The sequence below is a fragment of the Tamandua tetradactyla genome, chromosome 2 (genome assembly GCF_023851605.1).
Source record: "Tamandua tetradactyla isolate mTamTet1 chromosome 2, mTamTet1.pri, whole genome shotgun sequence".
NCBI classification, from domain to species: Eukaryota; Metazoa; Chordata; class Mammalia; order Pilosa; family Myrmecophagidae; genus Tamandua; species Tamandua tetradactyla.
The window spans coordinates 125,473,649-125,486,017 of NC_135328.1; positions in this window are offsets into that span (position 1 = coordinate 125,473,649).

Consider the following 12,369-nt stretch of genomic DNA (forward strand, 5'->3'; position numbering starts at 1 on the left):
GCCAGGCCCCCCTTAAAGAAAGTTGAGCTGGCAGCCATCTGCCCAGCATGAACCCCCAGGAGCCCCTGAGGCCGGGGCTGCCACCTCCCCTTCCTCCACCCTGGTCATGGACCCTCCAGGAGCCCCCAACCTGCTTGGTCCTTCTTTGCTCAAGAGGGAGCACCCACCCAGGTCCTGGCAGGGGCCGCAAAGGTCTGGACTCTGCTGCAACTGACCTGGCTACTGTATCACCCAAGGGGAAGCACCAGTGGACAAGTCTGTTCCTCAGTGGCCCAAAGGGGCATAGATCCCCCAGTGCCACCCTCCAGGGGCTCACAGCTACCCTGGTGGCAGGGATGCCACCTGGTGGTCTCTACCTTGGGATTTGGGTGGTCTGGCTTCTGTGTGATGAGGCTCCTCTGCCTGCTGCCCATCATCTGACCACCCACCCATTTGCCCGTCCACCCATCCGCCTTTCCAGCTAGCACCGAGGTTGTGCCGCAGGCTGGCTGTCAGGGCTCCAGGAGGTCACCAGTGTGGGCCGAGGTGACGGGGTCCAGTTGCCACCATGTCTGCCTATCCCACAGCACCCAAGGACCCTTCCCTTGGGGTCTTGCTGGCTACACAGCCTGAGACATCAGCCCCTACGCCTCACAGAGGGGCTGCAGCAAGGGGCCACCCACTTAGCCAGCGTCCTCCCTCCACCCTTTAAGCCTGAGAAGACAACACACGGGCCATGGGGGATGGGAGAGGATGGTATGAGGGGTGAGGGGAAAACATGGCGGGGTGGGGGAGGACATGGGGTAGGACATGGGGGGATGCGGGAGGAGGGCATGGAGCGGGGAGGAGGATATGGGGAGGGGAGGAGGACACGGGGGACAGGGGAGGACCCGGGGCACAGGGGCAGCACAGAAGCACCCTCCTTGGCCCCCTTGGGCATCTGCCAGCAGGGGGTCAGTCAGAATTTGGGGGGGGGGGGGGCGCAGCTGCAGGGGCCCCATCAGGGCCCCATGTAATGGACTAGGACTGGTGGGGTCTCCTCATGGGCCAAAAGCCGAGCTACTCCTGGGACCTGGGAGATGCCCCTGCTGCAGCTCAGCCCTCAGGGAACCCCATGAATGTACAGCACTGGGTCTGCCCCTCCAGCTCTCGTCTGCCACGCTGGAGCCTCTGCCTCCCTGGGCGCTCCTGGCTCCTCCTGAGCCGGCCTGTGGTGTCCCTGCCTCATGAGGGAGGAGACGGAGGCTCCGAGGCACAGACATCAACCCAGAGCTTCGCTGTCAGGGTGGGTGACCCGGCATGGCCCCCCTCAGCCTCCCCCGTCACCCAGGCCCATCTGGGGCGCAGCCTCTCCAGGGCAGCTTTGCAGGGACCACAGGGACAGGCTGGGAGATGTCAGCATGGGGCGGCTGTGCATGGCCCAAGCCTGGCTCAGCAGGGAGAAGGGTCTGGGAGGACAAGGGGGTGGGATAGATGGGGGGCTCAGCCAGGGCCACCCCCAAACTCCCACGGCCGTGCCCAGCTCGCTGCTGCCCCTTACCCCACACAGGGACTGTTCTAATTTAATTTAAACATAATTAAGTCACTCAAATTAATTAATTGAATTAATTTAAATGTAATTTCTTTCTAAGAAGAGAAATTAAATACCAAATGCTATGGATTGAATCTCATCCCCCTCAAAAGACACGTTCAAGGCCGGAGGGAACTGCCTACAAATGTAGAGCTGTGTTCCAGTAGCCATGTTTCTTGATGATGATTGTATGATGATATGGCTTTCACAATGTGACTGTGTGATTGTGAAAACCTTGTGTCTGATGCTCCTTTTATCTACCTTGTCAACAAATGAGTAGAACATATGGAATAACAATAAATAATAGGGGGAACAAATGTTAAAATAAATTTAGATTGAAATGCTAGTGATCAGTGAAAGGGAGGGGTAAGGGGTATGGCATGTATGAATTTTTTTCTGTTGTCTTTTTATTTCTTTTTTCTGAATTGATGCAAAAGTTCTAAGAAATGATCATGATGATGAATATGCAACTATGTGATGATATTGTGAATTACTGATTACATATGTAGAACGGAATGATCAAAAGTTAAGAATGTTTGCATTTGTTTTGTTATATATATATTTTAATTTAAAATTAATTTTAAAAAAAGAAATAATGAATAAAGAAACCTGGTTGAATCATCTTTAAAAAAAGAAACAGGTCCGTTAAACCCGTATAGATAATTGTAAGGCCTGAAAACATCCTAGAATATATTAAGCAGATAATCAAAAAGTATTAGCAAAGTCCCCTGAGGAGGGGAGAAAGAATAGGAACTATTAAACCTTACCATCAGGGAATCCCGATACTGTGTCAAACTTTAGGTACACCCAGTTTCTATATACTACCAATGAACAATTTGAGGGGGAAATCAAGAAATGAATTCCATTTATAATTGCAACCAAAAGAATAAAATATTTAGGAGTAAATTTAACTAAGGAGACAAAAGACCTATACAAAGAAAACTACAAGAAACTGTTAAAAGAAATCACAGAAGACCTAAATAGATGGAAGGGCATACCGTGTTCATGGATTGGAAGACTAAATATAGTTAAGATGTCAATTCTACCTAAATTGATTTACAGATTCAATGCAACAGCAATCAAAATCCCCACAACTTACTTTTCAGAAATAGAAAAACCAATAACCAAATTTATCTGGAAGGGCAGGGTGCCCCGAATAGCTAAAAGTATTCTGAGAAAAAAAAATGAAGTCGGAGGTCTCACATTACCTGACTTTAAGGCACATTATGAAACTACAGTGGTGAAAACAGCATGGTGCTGGCATAAAGATAGATATATTGACCAATGGAATTGAACAGAGTGTTCAGATATAGACCCTCTCATCTATGGACAATTGATCTTTGATAAGGCAGTCAAGCCAACTCACCTGGGACAGAACAGTCTCTTCAACAAATGGTGCCTAGAGAACTGGATATCCATATGCAAAAGAATGAAAGAGGACCCATATCTCACACCCTATACAAAAGTTAACTCAAAATGGATCAAAGAGCTAAACATTAGACTAAGACCATAAAACAGTTAGAAGAAAATGTAGGGAAACATCTTATAAATCTTATACTTGGAGGCGGTTTTATAGACCTTACACCCAAAGCAAAAACATTGAAGAAAGAAATGAATAAATAGGAACACCTCAAAATTAAACACTTTTGCGCATCAAAGAACTTCATCAAGAAAGTAAAAAGACAGCCTACACAATGGGAGACAATATTTGGAAATGACATCAGATAAAGGTCTAGTATCCAGAATTTATAAAGAGATTGTTCAACGCAACAACAAAAGACAGCCAATCCAATTACAAAATGGGAAAAAGACTTGAACAGACACCTATCAGAAGAGGAAATACAAATGGCCAAAAGGCACATGAAGAGATGCTCAATGTCCCTGGCCATTAGAGAAATGCAAATCAAAATCACAATGAGATATCATCTCACACCCACCAGAATGGCCATCATCAACATTTCAGAAAATGACAAGTGCTGGAGAGGATGTGGAGAAAGAGGCACACTTATCCACTGTTGGTGGGAATGTCAAATGGTGCAACCACTGTGGAAGGTAGTTTGGCGGCTTCTCAAAAGACTGAATATAGAATTGCCATATGACCCGGCAATACCATTGCTAGGTATTTACTCAAAGAACATAAGGGCAAGGACACAAACAGACATTTGCACACCAATGTTTATAGAAGCATTATTTACAATTGTAAAGAGATGGAAACAGCCAAAATGTCCATCAACAGATGAGTGGCTAAACAAACTGTGGTATATACATACGATGGAATATTATGCAGCTTTAAGACAGAATAAAGTTATGAAGTATGTAACAACATGGATGGACCTTGAGGACATTATGCTGAGTGAGATTAGCCAAAGACAAAAGGACAAATACTGTATGGTCTCACTGATATGAACTGACATTAGTGAATAAACTTGGAATATTTCGTTGGTAACAGAGACCATCAGGAGATAGAAATAGGGTAAGATATTGGGTAATTGGAGCTGAAGGGATACAGATTGTGCAACAGGACTGAATATAAAAACTCAGAAATAGACAGCACAATACTACCTAACTGTAATATAATTATGTTAAAACACTGAATGAAGCTGCATATGAGAATGTTAGAGGGAGGAGGGCTGGGGCACAAATGAAATCACAAAGAAAGATATACAATAAAGATTGAGATGGTATAATCTAGGAATGCCTAGAGTATATAATAATAGTGACTAAATGTACAAATTTTAAAAACGTTTTTGCATGAGGAAGAACAAAGGAATGTCATTACTGCAGGGTGCTGAAAATAGATGGTAATTAATATTTTAAAATGTCACCTTATGTGTGAGACTAAAGCAAAAAATGTTTATTTGGTACAAAATTTATATTTTGACTAGTGCATTTCCTAATATAACTTATGTAGATAGCTTGATTGAACACCACAAGTACTTGGAATCTTGGGTAGGACATGAGATTTTGTTGGTTTGTCCAGAGTGATGCCCCGATGAATCCCAGAGTGATTTGATCAGTGAGTGGGAAAGTATTTGCAAAGCCTCCTTTGGGGAATGATGAGAACGGGGAGAAATTCAACTTCCCCAAGTTGAATTCTTGATATTCTCACAAGCAGTGGGGACAACCAAAACTATAGGCTGAGCTCCTAGTCTTGGGGTTTGTTCATATGAAACTTAACCCCACAAAAGATAGGTCAAGTCTACTTAAAATTTAGGCCTAAGAGTCACCCCAAAGAGAGCCTCTTTTGTTGCTCAGATGTGGCCTCTCTCTCCAGCCAACACAACAAGCAAACTCATCACCCTCCCCCTGTCTACGTGGGACATGACTCCCAAGGGTGTGGACCTTCCTGGCAACGCGGGACAGAAATCCTAGAATAAGCTGAGATTCAGCATCAAGGGATTGAGAAAAACCATAGAATGAGCTGAGACCCAGCATCAAGGGATTGAGAAAACCTTATCGACCAAAAGGGGGAAGAGTGAAATGAGACAAAGTGTCAATGGCTGAGAGATTCCAAACAGAGTCGAGAGGTTATCCTGGAGGTTATTCTTACGCATTAAGTAGATATCACCTTGTTATTCAAGATGTAATGGAGAGGCTGGAGGGAACTGCCTGAAAATGTAGAGCTGTGTTCCAGTAATCATGTTTCTTGATGATGACTGAATAATGATATTGCTTTCACAATGTGACTGCCTGAGTGTGAAAACCTTGTGTCTGATGCTCCTTTTATATACCTTGTCAACAGACACAAGTAGAACATATGGAATAAAAATAAATAATAGGGGGAACAAATGTTGAAATAAATTTAGTTTGAAATGCTAGTGATCAATGAAAGCAAGGGGTAAGAGATACGGTATATATAATCTTTTTTTGTTTGTTTTTATTTTATTTCTTTTTCTGTTGTCTTTTTATTTCTTTTTCTGAATTGATGCAAATGTTCTGAGAAATGATGATAATGCAACTATGTGATGATATTGTGAATTACTGATTATATATATAGAATGGAATGATCATATGTTAATGTTTTTCTTTGTTGTTAATTTTTTTTAATTAATAAATTAATTAATTTAAAAAAAAAAACTTTAGGGACACCCAAATCAATAGGCCATGCCCTCGATCAGGAGGCTTATTCTTGTGAAGCTTATGTAGGTAGCAGAGAAGCTTAGCCTACCTATAGGCATGCCTAAGAGTTACTTCTGGAGGACCTCTGTGGTTGATCAGATGTGGCCTCAGTCTCTCTAAACCCAAGTCTGCAAGTGAAATCATTGTCCTCCCCCCTACATGAGACATGACATCCAGGGGTGAAAGCCTCCCTGGCAACATGGAGATGACATCCAGGGATGAATCCAGACCTGGCACCATGGGATCAACAATTACATCCTGACCAAATGGGGGAAAAGAAGTGTAACTAATAAAGTATCAGTGGCAGAGAGAGTTCAAATAGAGTCAAGAGGTTACTCTGGAGGTTGCTCTTGTGCAAGCTTCAGGTAGACCTTGCTACCTATCATAACCTCCTTAACCCCAACCGGGACCATTCCAGCCAATCCTAAAGAACACCTAGGGCAATATGCTAGATTCCACAAGGGTTCCAGGCACAAGAATAACTTTCCAGAAACCTATAACTTCCAGATGGGTCCCTGATCCAGATAAGTCCTGAAGCCTAGCCCAGCCTCTCCAGAATATTAGATAGTTCCATCTCTCTACCCCATATTAGTGACAGACCTTTCCAATATCAAAAATTTAGAATTGTCATAGCCCAAACAACCCCAATGAGAGGTATGGAAAGATCACAGATGATGGTGGTATTACACATAGAAGATAGGACTTAACAAAGGAATATGAATGCTGAATCACTAAATTGATATCTTTTTGTCTCCAGTATCTTAGAGCAGCTAGAAGTAGAAATCCAAAATTGTGAAATTGTAACCCATGTCAAAGTCTGAAACATGTTCTACAACTAATTGTGGTGTTATGCTTTGAAATTTATTGCTTTTTTGTATATATCTCACAATAAAAAACGTTCTAAAAAAAAAAAAAAGATGAGGAGATGTGCATCCAGACAGAGGCGAGAGCAGAGGACACCCGGGGCCGCTGGCCACCACCAGCCTTGCCCGAGACAGTTCTCACCTGTGCATGGAGAGGCAGTGTGGCCTGCACACATTTGGTTTCAGACTACATGAAAATATGGTCTAGTTGTGGCACATTTTATCCTGAAAAAGCACACAGGGGAGGCCATGAGAGCACCCTGCCGTGCCCCAGGAGGGCTGTGCCCAGGGGTCCAGGAGTGCAGTGAGGCTCCTCTTGGGGGTCAAGTACGCTCTCTGGCATTTTATACTTAGATTCACTCTCGTTGTTTGAAAGTTTGGGACACTGAGCCATGTATAACCAGGGGGAGGCGAAATGCACAGCCCTTGGCCCGTGGACTGAGCTGCCCGAAGCCTACAGGGACCACTGCCTCCTCCCTAAAGACAGCGGTGGGTACACGGTGCAAAGTGTAGCTGGGCGGGGCGTCCACGGAGCTCCTCTGGGCAACAGCCAATCGCCTCGGCCACAGCCGTCCCAACCCTCACAGGAAAGAAGGCACCTTTCACCCAGGGTTCTGCGTGCTCCGCCTCCAATGGGAATGGCCCTGCAGGCCCCCAGGGAAGGACCCACACGGCCCCAGGCTGTGGCCCTGGAGGACAGGGACCCGCCACCGCCCAGCCAGCCGAGCAGGGGACGCACGGACCTCGACGCACGCGCTCAGCAAGAACAAGGGGTGAACGACCGAAGTGTGCAGCGGCAGAGGAATCTCAAAATGATCAGCGGTATTGAGTGAAAGAAGGCAGAAAAAAAAAGATCCATTTACACAGCATTCTAGAAAACACCCTCATCTGCAGTGACAGCAATAGGATGGAGGTGGCCCAGGGACAAGGTGGCAAGTGGAGGGGTGGCAAAAGGAGCCAGGAGACTTGGGGCAAGGACTGATGAGACCCTAGAACCTGATTTAGACAAAGGGTCTCTGCAGGAGTGATCAAAGTAAGGGTTTTGGGATGAGCTCCCCCTGGGCCCTAGATCCACTAACAAGTGTCCTTTCGAGAGAGGAGGGAGTAGAGAAGCCCTCTCCGGGGGCCACCCAGACAGGGGCCAAATCTGCACCTTGTGGGTAAGTCTGCGGCCGTCAGACTCCCCAAAGCCTGCGGTCCCCCTGAGGACGCTAGGCTGCCAGGGTCCCAAGGCCAAGGTAACGGGCAATGGGAGGAGAGAGAAGGTCTGGAGAGCAACGGGGTCAGGGCAGGTCGGAGTTGGGTGAGCAGCTCTCAGGCAGAGCTTCCCGCCTCATCAGTCATGTTAGAATGGCTCCAGGCACAGGGTGGCTGGTGGTCACCCTGGCCCTCGATCACCCACAACATGGGGATGTGAAACTGAAGCCCCCTGGGCCTTGTCAAGAGACAGCACCCTCTCCCACGGCATGCACCAAGGACAATGCAGGAGACCCTGCCTTCTCTGAAAGCTGCTGTCCCTATCCTTCGGCCAATTTTAGAAACCTCCCTATTGGGTTGACAAAAGCAGCGACTTAGGAACGCCAGTGATTAATGTCACATAAAAATGCAAGATGCGTGGGGGATGCCAGAGGCGGCTTGTGTTCTTTCTAAAGAGACAGGCACTTCTTGCTGGAACCTGCAGGCTCCATTCCTTGTCAGGCCTTGGCAGCATACAGCGAGCAGGGGGCACCAAGGACAACCACTGGGAGTGGGGGCACACTCTCAGCCCCCAAGTCCTGTGGTGCTGCCAGCAGAGCCCATAGTTCAGCTCTGTGCAGAGGCCGCTAGGAATGGCGAGTCTGAGGGCACATCTGCTTGTCCCAGGCCGGAGAACTCAAGCAAAGCCACTGCTTGTTGGCCCCAGAGGCCAGGCCAGGCCACTGAGCCTGGCTGGGAGCCCCGACCTCATTGATGTGTGTGTGATCCAATGACGATGCCATGCAATTAGCTACCCCGGAAGTCAGCTGCATCCAATAGCCACTGCATTAGAAACAGCACAGGGACTCCGGGGTCAGGAATTTGTATGGGCCTAGCAGCAAGTGGCATCTTGACTCCTTGGTGCCCTCAGTGGAAGGAGGGGCAGGAGATCCAGCAGCTGGGGCAGAACCACTAGGGGCTTCTGTGCCCAAGGTAGGGCTGCTGAGCTGGCCCAGAAGGTGGGAGGTCACCGACCCCCCTCTTCATGGGAGTGTCCAAAAATTTGTAGTCACCTTGGTGTATTTCCCTTGGAGGCATGGATTTCTCTAGGATCTCGGAGAAGCACTTGGGGGCCACAGAGAGGACCAGTTCTATTGTACAGGGGTAAAAGAGACTCACTGCAGGCCTCAGAATGTTTTTTTTGGGGGGGCAGCCTTTTCCTGGAGGGAGGGGACAGTGAGAAGGAAGGCCAATGAGCCAGACATGAGAGGACAAACAGGATTTTTCTTACCTGAAAAGCTAGTCCACAGATAGAAAGCAGAGCAGCAGTGACCAGGGATGGACAGAGGGTGTGGGGGCTTATTGCTAAATGGGTGTGCGTTTGGATTTGGAATGCTGAAAATAACCTGGAAATAGACAGTGGAGGAAAGGCACACAGTCTGGTCACCGTACTTTGTCAAAGAATTGTCCACTTAAAGTGGTTATGATGATTATGTTATGTGTACTTTACTGCAATCAAAAATAAGTTTATTAAAAAGACGAGCAGAGCCAAGGCCCACCTGCTCACCTTGCCAAGTGCCCTGGGACGGGCCTGCCTATGGGGTGCACCTTCTCAACGGTGCAGGAAGCCAGCGGGCAGCCGTCAGGGTCTCACAGGCAGGACAGGGCTCAAGCTCAGGGAAGGAGTCCTGCTCCTCTCGGAAGGAAGGCAGACCCACAAAAGAAATCCTGCCCAGGCCTGATGGGGAACCACCCACGGGCCTGTCCCCCATCTGCAGGGTCTCTTGCCCAGCAGCCTGCCCATCCCCACTACCTGTGCTTGGCAGGACCAGCCAGGTCCCTGCAGTACCACTCTCGAGGGAGGCCCCAGGTCACACGGGGGGCTGTGGGGTTCTGGGACTAGGACTGGCTGCAGGGGACATGCTCTGAGATGTCAACACACCCAGCGCTGGGCTGCGGCACCTCCCTCCGGATGACACACACAAACGTGCACACTCACGGGGTGGGACAGCAGGCAGAACACCCCACAGCCAGCAGCAATTGGCACCAACAGCCCCAGCAGGTCCACTATGGTCCTCACTCCCACCCAGCAGGACCTCCAGGGCCACAGGGCCACCAGTCCAGGCCTGTTCTCTGCCCAACACGGCATGAAGGAAGGCACAGGTGCCTGGGGTGAGCAATCTTGGCCGGATAACCCTTAAGCACGTGCCCGACTCTGCAGCTCCCCCCAAACCAGCTGAACGGTGAAAGCGTTTGTCGTGACTTTGAGGCTGGTCCCTGGAAGCCAGCATTGTGCCTGCAGCGGCAGTCCAGACTCACCCAGGTCCCTGGTAGTGAAACGGCCCTGGGACAAGGCAATCCCAGTGGGGTAGGCGCAGCGCCAGCACCAGTCTCATCACCACAGCGGCTGCCGGGGGCACGTGGGACCCCGCCTGCTGCGTGCACGGGTAAACCTGACGCCATGGCACCTGGGCCACCCTCTCTGCTTCGTGCGGCAGTCTTGTTCCCATATGCACATCAAGGATGCAGAAAGGAGGCCTGAGAGACCAAGCTCCATGTCCAGCCAGGGCCAAGACCTGGGTCCAGGCCTGCAGTCACAGGGAAACCAGGCACAGGGTCCAGAGACCATGGTCTGCGCCCCATGGCTGGGGCACTGGGCAGAGGAATGTGCAGGCACTTCAGGTGGGTGTGTGCGATTGTACATGTGGGCATGCGTGTTTGTACACACTGGTGCACACGTTTTACACATAGGTGCACATGTGTGAACACTTGTACATGCAGGTGTATGTGTACGTGCATCTGTACACATGAGAGACTGTGTGCCGGCATCTACATGTGGGGGCTTGTGTGTGTGCATGTTTGTGCATGTTTTACAAGGGAGGCTGTGCAGGCATCTACATGTGAGGGCTTGTGTGTGCACATGTTTGTAATGTGTGTGCATGCTGTACTCAAGGGAGGCTGTGCAGGCATCTACACGTGGGGGCTTGTGTGTGTGCATGTTTGTACATGTGGATGCATGCACGTGTTTGTAAATGTGAGTTCATGCGTAGTGTGTGTGCGTGCATTTGTACATGTGGGTGCATGTGGGCATGTATGCACACATGGATGTGCACAAGTGTGTGTTTGTACACATGGCTGCATTGCATATGCATCTGTACGTGACTGTGTTTACACACAAGTGCATGTGTGCATGTTTGTACATGTGTGTGCACATGTACATGTACATGTCTGTGTGTGTGCACACATTTATACACATGGGTGCATATGCACCTTTTTGTACATGTCTGGGTGCACATTTATTCACGTGGCTGCATGTGCATATTTATATAATTGGTGTGTGTGCGCAGGTTTATACATGTAGGTGCATGTCTGTGCATGTATGTGCACTTTGTATACGTGGGTGCATGCATGTTTGTACATATGTGCTTGCACACATTTATACAGAGATGGGAGCCTGTGTACATCTAGAGGCATGCTTGTGTTTACATGTGGGTATGTATGCATTTGCACATGTAGGTGTGTGCACATGTGTTCAAACATATGGGTGTGTAAGTGGATGCATGCTTGTGCATGTTTGTACACATGTGGGTATGTGTGCTTGTTTGTATATGTGGGTGTGGGTGTGCGTGTTTGTACATGTGGGTACATGTGCACACTTGTACATAGCGTATGCTTGGGTGCATTTGTATCTGTGGATGCATGTGTGTTTGTTCACATGGGCACCTGTGTCTGTGTGTTTGTGCACATCAGTGCATGCATGTAGAAGCAGGCTCGGGAACCCTGAGGCCAAGAGCTGGCTGTACCCCATCAGGTACAGCCTGGGGAGGCTGAACGGAAGGCAGGCCCGGATGCACCATCTGCTATGCTGCCCACCTGGCTTCTGGGAAGGCTAGGGGTACATAAGCTGTGCGCATGGAGAGGATCCCCATCTCAGGAGCTCCAGGATGATGCTGGGAGGAGAAGCAGAGCACTGTCACCCCCAGCCCCAGGGCAGGGAGGGTAGTGGCAACATGGGAGTCCCCAATACAGGGTACAGCACTGCCTGGGATAGAATAGGGACAGCCCACGCCAGGAAAGAGCGGTGGGAGGTCAGTGGCAGACACGGTGGGGACAGGAAGGACTTAAAAGGCCAGTTTGGCCTCAGGCTGCTGCGAGGCTACAAGCTCCCGTCTGTGCACTCCCCAGCACGCCCATGCTCCCCTCGGCCAAGCAGGCCTTAGTCTTCTAAGAAGGAAGGTGAGGCAGGCCCATGAGGACAAATGCCTCAGCGATGCTCTCCCAGCACTGACATGGTGCTCACGGGGCTGCTGAGGTTGGCTGTGGGTAGGGTGGGGGCTGGGGAGTCCTGGACTGGGAATGCAGAAAATGGAGTACAGGGACCCCCAGCAGTGATGGGAAGGCAAAGATGCAGCTAGGCCCTTCGGGGACCTCTGTAGACAGCACTGAACAGCCTCATCTCCACCAAACTGGACAAGGAAGCCAGACCCAAAGAAGGACCTCACTTTGGTGGCATGGCCAGGAGACCCAGAGCTGGCTGAGCTGCAAGGGCAGGAAGGGCATGGGGAAGCTGCAGGGGTGAGCCCAAGGATGAACCAGGGGCACCTGTGGAGGTCCAGAGCCCCCTGACTTCTCTTTGGGCCCAACTGCAGGCAGGAAGGCAGC